General features: G+C 48.1%; 1 protein-coding gene across 1 annotated transcript in view; it reads right to left on the reverse strand.

Moving 5' to 3' along the window:
• MISP (mitotic spindle positioning) overlaps nt 1–10,109 on the reverse strand; it is a 152,160-nt gene extending 142,051 nt beyond the window's left edge. The window contains exon 1 of the mRNA XM_086946732.1: nt 10,044–10,109. The gene's annotated coding sequence lies outside the window, so the exon portion shown is untranslated. The remainder of the gene's footprint in view (nt 1–10,043) is intronic.
• Nucleotides 10,110–12,923: the final 2,814 nt, after the last annotated feature.

Genomic DNA, 12,923 nt, shown 5'->3' on the forward strand with positions numbered 1-12,923 from the left:
GAAGCTTGCATGGCACCTCTGTACCATGGGGCTGAAGCTTGCATGGTACCTCTGTACCATGGGGCTGAAGCTTGCATGGTACCTCTGTACCATGGGGCTGAAGCTTGCATGGCACCTCTGTACCATGGGGCTGAAGCTTGCATGGTACCTCTGTACCATGGGGCTGAAGCTTGCATGGTACCTCTGTACCATGGGGCTGAAGCTTGCATGGTACCTCTGTACCATGGGGCTGAAGCTTGCATGGCACCTCTGTACCATGGGGCTGAAGCTTGCATGGCACCTCTGTACCATGGGGCTGAAGCTTGCATGGTACCGTTGTACCATGGGGCTGAAGCTTGCATGGCACCTCTGTACCATGGGGCTGAAGCTTGCATGGCACCTCTGTACCATGGGGCTGAAGCTTGCATGGTACCTCTGTACCATGGGGCTGAAGCTTGCATGGCACCTCTGTACCATGGGGCTGAAGCTTGCATGGCACCTCTGTACCATGGGCCAGAAGCTTGCATGGCACCTCTGTACCATGGGGCTGAAGCTTACATGGCACCTCTGTACCATGGGGCTGAAGCTTGCATGGCACCTCTGTACCATGGGGCTGAAGCTTGCATGGTACCTCTGTACCATGGGGCTGAAGTTTGCATGGCACCTCTGTACCATGGGGCTTAAGCTTGCGTGGTACCGTTGTACCATGGGGCTGAAGCTTGCATGGCACCTCTGTACCATGGGGCTGAAGCTTGCATGGCACCTCTGTACCATGGGGCTGAAGCTTGCATGGCACCTCTGTACCATGGGGCTGAAGCTTGCATGGTACCTCTGTACCATGGGGCTGAAGCTTGCATGGCACCTCTGTACCATGGGGCTGAAGCTTGCATGGTACCGCTGTACCATGGGGCTGAAGCTTGCATGGTACCTCTGTACCATGGGGCTGAAGCTTGCATGGTACCTCTGTACCATGGGGCTGAAGCTTGCGTGGTACCTCTGTACCATGGGGCTGAAGCTTGCATGGTACCTCTGTACCATGGGGCTGAAGCTTGCATGGTACCTCTGTACCATGGGGCTGAGGATTGTGTACCGGGTACTGCAGGAGTACCACAGTAGGGTCATGGCAGAAGTACCATGGTATCTAAAGCCTCAAAAACATACTTTAACCTCTTGGGGTGGTCTCTCGGGCCCCACACAAATGTCTGGGGATCAGGGGGTCACTACTCTGCCTGCTTATGTCCCATTTCACACCTTTTTTGGGGACAGGGGCACTGAGTCCATGAGCTGTGTAATGGAGGCAGCAACATTTTCTTCAGATTTTTGGCTAGCCAATAAGATTGCTCAGTACCGCAGTACCGAAATGACCATCAGGAGAAAAAAAACCCTTGTTCTTTAGAAGCCCTTGTTATTTGCTTTTTAAGTATTGCAGGACTGCCGTGGGTTCAACCGCCCAGATAGACCCAATTCCCCCCCCGCTGGCCTGTTTAAATGCTACTTTTTTAAAAACAGCTGTACGAATTTGCACCAAATCTCAAAAAGCTTTCGGAGTGAAGATCTAACTTTTTGTCAATATTTGGTAATAATTCAGTTCAGCCTTATTGTTCTTTATCAGAGAGCCAAGTTTCTCTAGGGAATTAAGATGGGTAATTCATGTTTTGGACCACCTGGTAATCAAAGAGTAACATCTTACATTTTTCAGCTGAGGAAAGCATGAAACCTACTCTGCAAACTATCCAAGAACCGCCCTCCGTAACTGCGACCGTAACATCTCAGTAAAGACCCCCACACCCACCAAGGACGAGGAAACAGTGCTTGACAAGTCCAGCAAAACTCCAAGCCACAAGGTTCACAAAAACACACAACATACACACAAGCAGAGATAGTGGCACTGAAATCAATCGAACCCTCTACCCGCGGGGACACAGGATTCAACCAAGAAACATCCCTAGATCTGCACATATCCATGAAAACACGCTGGTCCTTGAAACAAAGCAAAGACAACCATTTACCAAAGTAACTGCTATCCAGCCACCATCTACGAAGTCCATATTGGGGCAAAGGCCAAAAGAAATGCACTTGCACCAGTCACTCCCAGAACCACCAATTCCACTCTCGAAAACCATGATCACCATAGAATTCCTCATCGAAAAGATCAACAAAACTAGACACAAACCACATTGCACCTAATGTATGAAGCACAAAACACCAGTGCACGTACCATGACCCTTACCCAAAGCTCTTCACTCCACCCTCACAAGTATCGAAGCCTCACTCAAACCCTTTAGTTGTGAATAACATCCTCACCTCCTCGGTGACGAGAACTCAACGAATGAAGTCCTCATGCCAACCTCAGAACCTTTAACAACTCTCTGACCCAGAGTTTCTCATTCCCTCCTTGCTGCTCTGACCTAAGTCTCCTGACCACACATCACCTGTGCTCAAGCAGCAGGATTCACCTGCTCTCTAGGTTTAGCAGAAGACCCTAAACTTCCCTCTAGATTTAGCAGAATACCCTCAACTTCTCTCTAGGTTTAGCAGAGGTCCCTCAACTGCTCTCAAGACCCTCAACTGCTCTCTAGGTTTAGCAGAAGACCCTCAACTGCTCTCAAGACCCTCAACTGTTCTGTAGGTTTAGCAGAAGACCCTCAACTTCTCTCTAGGTTTAGCAGAAGTCCCTCAACTGCTCTCAAGACCCTCAACTGCTCTCTAGGTTTAGCAGAAGACCCTCAACTGCTCTCAAGACCCTCAACTGTTCTGTAGGTTTAGCAGAAGACCCTCAACTTCCCTCTAGATTTAGCAGAATACCCTCAACTTCTCTCTAGGTTTAGCAGAAGTCCCTCAACTGCTCTCAAGACCCTCAACTGCTCTCTAGGTTTAGCAGAAGACCCTCAACTGCTCTCAAGACCCTCAACTGTTCTGTAGGTTTAGCAGAAGACCCTCAACTTCTCTCTAGATTTAGCAGAAGACCCTCATCTGCTCTCTAGGTTTAGCAGAAGACCCTCAACTTCCCTCTAGATTTAGCAGAAGACCCTCAACTTTCCTCTAGATTTAGCAGAATACCCTCAACTTCTCTCTAGGTTTAGCAGAGGTCCCTCAACTGCTCTCAAGACCCTCAACTGCTCTCTAGGTTTAGCAGAAGACCCTCAACTGCTCTCAATACCCTCAACTGTTCTGTAGGTTTAGCAGAAGACCCTCAACTTCTCTCTAGGTTTAGCAGAAGTCCCTCAACTGCTCTCAAGACCCTCAACTGCTCTCTAGGTTTAGCAGAAGACCCTCAACTGCTCTCAAGACCCTCAACTGTTCTGTAGGTTTAGCAGAAGACCCTCAACTTCCCTCTAGATTTAGCAGAATACCCTCAACTTCTCTCTCGGTTTAGCAGAAGTCCCTCAACTGCTCTCAAGACCCTCAACTGCTCTCTAGGTTTAGCAGAAGACCCTCAACTGCTCTCAAGACCCTCAACTGTTCTGTAGGTTTAGCAGAAGACCCTCAACTTCTCTCTAGATTTAGCAGAAGACCCTCATCTGCTCTCTAGGTTTAGCAGAAGACCCACAACTTCCCTCTAGATTTAGCAGAAGACCCTCAACTTCCCTCTAGATTTAGCAGAGTACCCTCAACTTCTCTCTAGGTTTAGCAGAAGTCCGTCAACTGCTCTCAAGACCCTCAACTGCTTTCTAGATTTAGCAGAATACCCTCAACTTCTCTCTAGGTTTAGCAGAAGTCCCTCAACTGCTCTCAAGACCCTCAACTGTTCTGTAGGTTTAGCAGAAGACCCTCAACTGCTCTGTAGTTTAGTAGAAGACCCTCAACTCCTCTTACCTTGCGAAAGTTCTCAAGAGGTCCATCCTCAGTCACTTCTCGACTGTTGTATGTCAATTTATTGAGATTGGCAACATTCACCCACAAAACAACTGCAGATGCTGAATCGCGTCCCACCACATTGTCGAGGTCAGTAAATATTTACTATTCTTAACTCGGCATCCACTTACCCTGATGATGCAGCGGTCAATCAGGAGCTCTCCAGCCAGAGTACTGTGCTGAGGGGGCCCCCTGGAGCTTGAGGCCCCCCCGCACTGCGGGGGCTGCGGGAGCCTGTGTTAAGCTCCTGCTTATATTATGTATGGTACGCTGCCTGCTTGGTTTGAGCCAGTGCGTTGTTACGATTATCGAATGGTGAGTGAAAAGGATAGGAAAGCTGGGAGAGGAGCACCTGTACCAGGTCCGAAGGAATTAAGTTACGTCTGCATAAGTAAAATCGCTCCTCTTGGCTAAATTCACATGAATATAGGCTCAGGAAGTCTTGAGACTCAGTATTTTTCCTTTTATGACAATAACCGGCCAAACCACCTATGCACCTTTGCTTCCTTGCCTGGACTCTATGGTTATCTATTTGCTCATCTTTGCATAAAATGCCTTGTTTATTGTTATTGTTCTTTTGTCTTCATATCCCATATGTCTGTAAAGCGCTCTAATATCTGTGAGAATCTTGTTCGCGCTCTATAAAACTTTCAAAATAAATAAATAAAATATTAAGCCTTCGCAGAGGTATATTTATGTCAACAAAAACACTCCCAGACGCAGTACTCTCTCACACTCGGACCTCTGCAGTCCTCACTCTGCAACAAATCAAAGCTTCTCCCTCGATCTCTGTCACTCACAGAAAACTCATCTTTGTAACATATACCAGACTGCAGGGCTCCTCCTGTACCTGCTTCTCCGTACAACACCTCCACACCCGAAGCGAACTTCTGCGCCTTAGCTCGATCCTTCGTCCGATCCCATTCACTCGGGCATCGCCCTTTACACGGGACCCCCTGCCTCAGATGGGTAATGGGTGGCAAGGGTCCCACGTTCTTGTTATGCAAAATTCCCGAAATTACACCATTTCACCACACTGTGTAATTATGCTCCATTCTTTGCAAAAAATCACTGCAAACACAAGCCAGCATCAGAACACGAGCTACTGTTCATGCTGCTTTTGTTTTTTGCACCACTTTTTAGGGCAAAATATGACGAAAGGATGCATTTTTGTGCTCAAATATAGCATTAAATAACAGGTGAGCATTTCATGCAATTTTGTAAAGCTTTGATGAAATTTCACTTAATTGCATGAAACCAAATCACGCGAATCTACACACACCCCTGACTAACACACCTGGTCCCAGTCCCAATGAACCTACTGCACTCAGGAAAGCTACAACCCTGCGTGTGACGTCATCACGCATGCTTGACTGCAATTCACCGGCTCACCTTGAGCCCGAACCAAAGACAACGTTGTAAACCTGCACTCCAAAGTTTACTACCCCATAAGATGTGCATTTATGGGGTTTGCAAACCTAAACACCTTTTCTGGTTACACCTGGAAACCAGTGGCAAGGGCAGCTTTCCCATGTGATCCAGTGCGAAGGCGTCGAGGGATTCTTTCCTCAAGTGAACATAAACGTAAGTATACTTTGCAAGAGGAGAAGAGAGCAAGTGTGTGTGTACACACACACAAACTCTCTTCATCTGGTAGTATACAGAAGGGCTCCTATCTCCATCCTTCAGCCTCTCTCTCTCTCTATATATATATATACATATATATATTCCAGCTTCAAGGTCACCAAATCGATGCACTCGCGGGCGGGTGCTATGATTGCAAGGGTGCTCCCGCATGCGTATGTCAGCTACCAATTTTCACAGGGTAATTGTTACCATCAATGAAGACCGCACTCTCGGGGTGAGTTCCGTAAGTTTTTTTGAAACAGACTCCGGCCAAACAGAAGCGTTTGGGCTATCGCCTTTTTCGATGTTTACATAGAAAAACGCGATAGCCGAAACGCGTCTGTTTGGCCCGAGTCTGTTTCAAAAAAACTTACGGAACTCACCCCGAGAGTGCTGTCTTCATTGATGGGTACGATTACCCTGTGAAAATTGGTAGCTGATATATATATATATATATATATATATATATATATATATATATATATATATATATATATATATATATATATATATATATATATTTACTCACAAAAGGCCTCATGCCTGAATCCTTCAGTTTCTCTCTCTTCTTTTTCACAAGGAAAATATTTGTGCTCCTGGAAATCCTCTTCAGCTAAAGCTCACCAATTTTGGGAGAGTGTTGCTACTTCTATCCCAACCTGGAGAGAAACTTACTCCTGTCCTGTTAGGAGTAAATCCCTAACAATTTTCAGTGTAAGAATGTTATGGGATGGAGTTTTTGAACACGCATAATTGTATAAGTTGACAAACCTTCACAACATTCCTGTCCGCAATAGCAGGAGTTTACTTCCTGGAAACATCTGTGTGAAGACATTTTCATAGGTGTGCACAGATTGCATTGGTGAATTGTAAAAGACATTTGGGACTTGTAAAACGTTACTTGAATGTTTCAGACAAACACGCACATACCTATAACTTTGTGATCTGGCCCATTGTCTTTATAACCTGGTGCAAAGTAATAACTAACAAGCATTGGCAATGGCAGTATGTCTGGCTTATAACTGAAAGTGCGTCCTTACTCACTTGTGAGTTCATGCACTCAGCTCATCATATATGCACTCTGTCACTCATCCTTGCACTCGTGTATTCATTCATCCACCACCGACTAATTTTTTTCATTCACTGATGCACACTAAAACACAAACACATATTGAGCAAGAAAATGGAAGGTAATTAAAAGAATACGAGTAGAAATATAAAAAATGACGCTTGCAATTAAAAATACGTTTGAAAAAATCCCAGATAGTGCTCATTTTGGAATAGTATTGTGCACAAGGCATACACCGTGTAATACATGCTTGTTTTACTGTACAATTGTATTATTTCAGGTTCGTCTCCATGTGCCGTAGCTTTTCTGCAGTAAACAGATCAGCCGACGTCACTTTTCCCAATGAACCAATCAGGCCTATAGCTTTTATCTAAGCATGGGCGAATTTTGAGAATCTGGCGTTCGCGAATTTGCGTATTTGCGAATTCGCAATCCGAAAAATCTGCATACTCTCGCGAATTTGCAGATTTTTTTTTTGTGTTTGTAAGGGTTTCTGCCGGTTCACGAGGGTTTTGTACCAGTTCGCAATTGCGAACTTACTTGTCGGCTCACAACGGTCGCAACTTTGTTGTTTCTACGTCTGGTTCATCATCACAGGTTCACAGCACCCTCTGTTTCACCACTGCCACCCTCTGGTTCACCCATGCCACCCTCTGGTACATCACTGCCACCCTCTGGTTCATCACTGTAGATTATGGGGGGGAAAAGCAAGCACACCTGCCCTGCTTCAACTGACATGAATTCATTTGGGGTTGATTAATGTGTCACTGAATTTAAACTTCCTGTCTGGCACCTGCTTCCTTATCTGTAATTTGCTTTCTGTTGCAGTGCAATTTTTTTTCCCAGGACATTTGTGGCCTACTTGTAGCTATTCTATGAGCCTGCTGTGAGGGTCAGAGCAGGGTCATACAATTGTTGCAACTAGCAACTGAACTCTGGAGGGGCCCCAGTCAGGAAGCACTACAGGGAATGGTTACTAATGATGAGTTTGAACTTTTGCACCTGCTGAGTGCTTTCAGTTTTGCAAAACTTGTTTTTCTGTGGGGCACTTCCTTCCTCCCACACCCCCCCCCCCAAAATGGACTCCTTGCAAAAAAAAGTGCAGGCAAATGTCAACCTGAGGAGTTATTGTGATAAAAATCATCATTTTCAGAAGGTTTATGCTGCTTGCTGGTGGATTTCTTGTGCAGAATTGCAAATTTTGTAGTTTTGCGAGTGCGAGATTGTTGCTGCCTGCCGCATCTACATGTTCGCAATTGCGAACTTTCGCGATGCGTCGCCAAACTCCCGCGGGCTCCCGCAGCAAGATCCAAAATGGCGCAGCACTTGCAAAATATCGAGAAAAACAACTCGGCAAACGCTGAATGACGGTAAGTGAACGCCGCACGCCGCAATATTGTATCACCAAGCAAAAAAATCCGCTGCGTGCGAATTTGCAGATTTTCAGTAAATTCGCGAGAGTTCGCGGATTGCGAATTTACCAAAAATCCTCAAAATCCGCGAGCGGAACGGATTTTCCGCCCATGCTTACTTTTATCAGTGGCTCGCCACCATAACCAACGCAAGTCTACTGTATTGAGCATAACCTTTCCCACCGTCTGGCATATAGTCATTATATTACAAATATGTGCACAATAATGTGTGGGCAAACAATGGAGCGGGTTACAGGGAGTATCTCAATGTTAGTCTTGGACCCCAAGGGCCCGCGGGGAGCAGTCGCTGCAGAACGCTTGCCATATACCGCAAGCTTAGAGATGTACAAGCTCGAGCCCATTGCACTAACAATTCATGCTTAAAGGTCTGTTGCCTTTGACATCAGCTTTTCACAATAAATACGTCTGGCCTACTGCCTTTGTCATACTGTTTCATAATTTAGGCTTCCGGTTTTCCATTTTTACTGGTTTTTACAGATAAATACAGACAGAAAACAATGTGTTTACTGTTTGTATTTATTTTTAAACGCTGAAAAATACTGAAAATGGTGCTTCTTGTGAGAAACTTTCCATGCTGTTTTTCATGAATTCTGGGCAACTGCGGAGCAGGCAGAGAGCATTGAGGGTTAAAATACAGGCTGAGATTGCCTGAAATACAGGCATATTGTAACATATATTTGTATTTTGATGTTAATATGTACCTGTCAGCGCAGTCTTTTGTTATACGTGGCTGTTTAGGTGCCTAAAACGTGACAGGCATCCATGTTTGCACCTCGAAGAGTTATATAAATGCAGAAATATACCATTTTACAGCTATATTTATTCTTGAAACACAGAATAAATATGTATGAATACCAATAAGATGGCCAATATGGATGAATACAGACGGAAATGTTAAAAAAATAAATCCCATAAAACCGGGAGCCCTATTCATAATAAACAAATTAACGTTGACCGCAGGCTTGCCACCATAGCCAACCCGGGCTACTTTATTAAGTGGAAAGTTTCTCACCAGGCAAACAATGCAATAGAAAGGGTCTCCTTCAAGGAAGGCACACACCCTCTGCCCAATCAAAACCTGTGAAGAGGAAGATGAGCATGTGGGCGGAGCCTGGCCGCCCTCCTGGTACTGATGCTTAAAGGTCTTCCTCTGGTGAGCACCTGAGGTCGAGTGACAGCTCTGCTGGCAAGGCAGATCTGAAAAGCTCCCCTTCCACACCATGCAGCTGTTAATCTTCACCAGGAGGCCCAACATCCAGATGTGGCCTCCAGGATGTGGAAAGGGGCTCTCACTGCACGCCCAACCACTCTGGAAGGACAGGTCGACTTGTGTCTCCATAATTCCAAAGCAAGGCACACTTCTTAATGATAAGTTTAGGCCAAAGCAGTCAACGGTCTGGAAAACTACAGATCTTCCGAATGTAGATGTTTGGGGGTGCGGGGGGGGGGGGGGGTCCTAGCTGAAGGGAGCCCCCACATTTCTATCTTCAAACAGAGTCTGTCAACAAAAGGACCCCGGGAGCAATAAGGGGCCGGATGTATGTCGTTACAACGCAATGTTTTACATCGCAGAACTTTACGACGCATGTTTTACAACGCAAGTTGTTACCACGACTTGCGTTGTTGGGGGCTGGATAGTGAATAGTTTAATTTACTATTCCAACTCTAGTCCCCGTGGATAGTAGGGAAGGAGTTGGATGGTAAATTAAACTATTTACTATCCTGGAGGGCCCCCCAGCGCAATTAGTTGTTACAACGTGCGTTCTAAAAGTTGCATCGTAAGGAAACTGCGGTGTAACATCCGCGTTGTAAAGGATGTTCCCCTAAGGGGCCTGCTTGAATGAATCTCGACCGCTGGAATTAACTTGCCGTTGCATTCCAGTCCATTGTTTTTTTCCCAGACCCGCGTATGCTAATCAGACTTGCTTCTGCTCCAATAGGAACCGTCAAGCCTGCGCTGCCAGGACTGCAGTGGACCATGGCTGACATGATGGCTCTGATAGCGCCCACTCCCCGCAGTGACCTCTCTGACGCTGCCTGCCTTCCACCACCGGCCATGACACCTGCATGTGTGCACTCACCTCTCTGGGCTCCCTGCTGCCTGCACAGGTACCGTCTCCACTGCCCCGTGCCTCTAATGGCCTCCGCAAGGCAAAGTCCGCGCCAATAACACCTAGTGACGAAGGCCACTCCCAGCGCAGCAGACAGTGAGAGGTGTGACTCGAGGCACAGTGCCCGGGATCAGCTTTGCATGAGCGTGACATGTGACTGACTCTTCCCCAGCCCTGCCAGGGCCTGGCATGTGACTGACTCCACAGCTCTACATGAGCCTAACGTGACTGACTCTTCCCCAGCCCTGCCAGAGCCTGACATGTGAATGACTCTTCCCCAGCCCTACTTGACCCTGACGAATGACTGACTCTTCCCCAGCCCTGCCAGGGCCTGACATGTGACTGACTCTTCCCCAGCCCTGCCAGAGCCTGACATGTGAATGACTCTTCCCCAGCCCTACTTGACCCTGACGAGTGACTGACTTTTCCCCAGCCCTGCCAGGGCCTGACATGTGACTGATTCTTCCACAGCCCTGCCAGAGCCTGACATGTGACTGACTCTTCCCCAGCCCTGCCAGGGCCTGGCATGTGACTGACTCCACAGCTCTACATGAGCCTAACGTGACTGACTCTTCCCCAGCCCTGCCAGAGCCTGACATGTGAATGACTCTTCCCCAGCCCTACTTGACCCTGACATGTGACTGACTCTTCCCCAGCCCTGCCAGGGCCTGGCATGTGACTGACTCCACAGCCCTGCCAGAGCCTGACATGTGACTGACTCCACAGCCCTGCCAGAGCCTGACATGTTACTGACTCCACAGCCCTGCCAGACCCTGGCATGTGACTGACTCCACAGCCCTGCCAGAGCTGAAATCTGCTTTGAGCCTGACATGTGCCTGACTCTTCCCCAGCCCTGCCAGGGCCTGGCATGTGACTGACTCCACAGCCCTGCCAGAGCCTGACATGTGACTGACTCCACAGCCCTGCCAGAGCCTGATATGTTACTGACTCCACAGCCCTGCCAGACCCTGGCGTGTGACTGACTCCACAGCCCTGCCAGACCCTGGCATGTGACTGACTCCACAGCCCTGCCAGAGCCTGACATGTGACTGACTCCACAGCCCTGCCAGACCCTGGCATGTGACTCACTCCACAGCCCTGCCAGACCCTGGCGTGTGACTGACTCCACAGCCCTGCCAGACCCTGGCATGTGACTGACTCCACAGTCCTGCCGGACCCTGGCGTGTGACTGACTCCACAGCCCTGCCAGACCCTGGCATATGACTGACTCCACAGCCCTGCCAGAGCTGATATCTGCTTTGAGCCTGACATGTGCCTGACTCTATAGCCCTGCCAGAGCCTGACATGTGACTGACTCCACAGCCCTGCCAGACCCTGGCATGTGACTGACTCCACAGCCCTGCCAGACCCTGGCATGTGACTGACTCCACAGCCCTGCCAGGTTACTGACTCCACAGCCCTGCCAGACCCTGGAATGTGACTGACTCCACAGCCCTGCCAGAGCTGATATCTGCTTTGAGCCTGACATGTGCCTGACTCTATAGCCCTGCCAGAGCCTGACATGTGACTGACTCCACAGCCCTGCCAGACCCTGGCATGTGACTGACTCCACAGCCCTGCCAGACCCTGGCATGTGACTGACTCCACAGCCCTGCCAGACCCTGGCATGTTACTGACTCCACAGCCCTGCCAGACCCTGGCATGTGACTGACTCCACAGCCCTGCCAGACCCTGGCATGTGACTGACTCCACAGCCCTGCCAGACCCTGGCATGTTACTGACTCCACAGCCCTGCCAGACCCTGGCATGTGACTGACTCCACAGCCCTGCTAGAGCTGATATCTGCTTTGAGCCTGACATGTGCCTGACTCTTATCCGACCCTACTAGAGAGTGACATGCGACTGACAGCCCAACTTCAGCCTGGGGTGCGAGTGACTCTTCCCCAGCCCTTCTAACTTTCAGAGGAAAGCGGCCTATTAGAAAAATCCCAGGTCAGTCCTTTCTAATAAACATCCAAAAAAACAAGCGTTGATAAAGGCAAGAGCTTTGCTATTTCTACTCTTTGTACTGCAGATTTGTTCAGTCTCCTCTGATATTATCTTTATTTTACGTTGGTTTCTGATATCGCGCAGATCTAGCTCCAAGACGCAGGGGGTGCTTTACACGGTTTTATTCTGTGTGAGGGTAGTGCACCCTAAGCTTGCCGCCTACTGCGAGGAAACATGTTATAACTGTTCATACACACACGTATGAGGACACATATGACAGCCAAGACCCCTCCCTCTCACATCTTCCAGATATTGGGGGTGTCAGTAACTGGAAGGGAAGACTTGCGTCACTTCCTGCTGTGAGGTTCCGGCCGCCCCTACTCCAACAGGCCCTCGGCGATAACGTGGATCAGTGCGCCATGGCTGCGACGACATGGGCTGCGGCTCGACGTGCCGCCATGGGAACGCTCCAGCACAGAGCAGCGTGAAGTGCTTCGTCACTTCCGGCCACAGCACCACACCTTCTACACTAGCGCACTCCGCGGGACTCAGGAGAACTTACATGAAGAAAGCGTTTTCAGTAACGAATTCTAAAAAAATGGAAGGAACAGAGGGGCATATTATCAAGGACAGGCGATACATTATTGCCGCTTTTATCGGCAGGAAACTGCTGATAAAGCGGCAATAATGGCCTTGATAATATGCTCTATGAATTCCAATCGAAGCCCATGTTTGATGTGTTCACATCGAACAAGGGCTTCGATTGGAATTCATAGAGCATATTATCAAGGCCATTATTGCCGTTTTATCGGCAGTTTCCTGCCGATAAAAGCGGCAATAATGTATCGCCTGTCCTTGATAATATGCCCCAGTATTTTTAGGTTTCGCCTGCACTGCACT

This window comes from Lissotriton vulgaris, chromosome 12 (genome assembly GCF_964263255.1).
Source record: "Lissotriton vulgaris chromosome 12, aLisVul1.2, whole genome shotgun sequence".
In the NCBI taxonomy this organism is placed as follows: Eukaryota; Metazoa; Chordata; class Amphibia; order Caudata; family Salamandridae; genus Lissotriton; species Lissotriton vulgaris.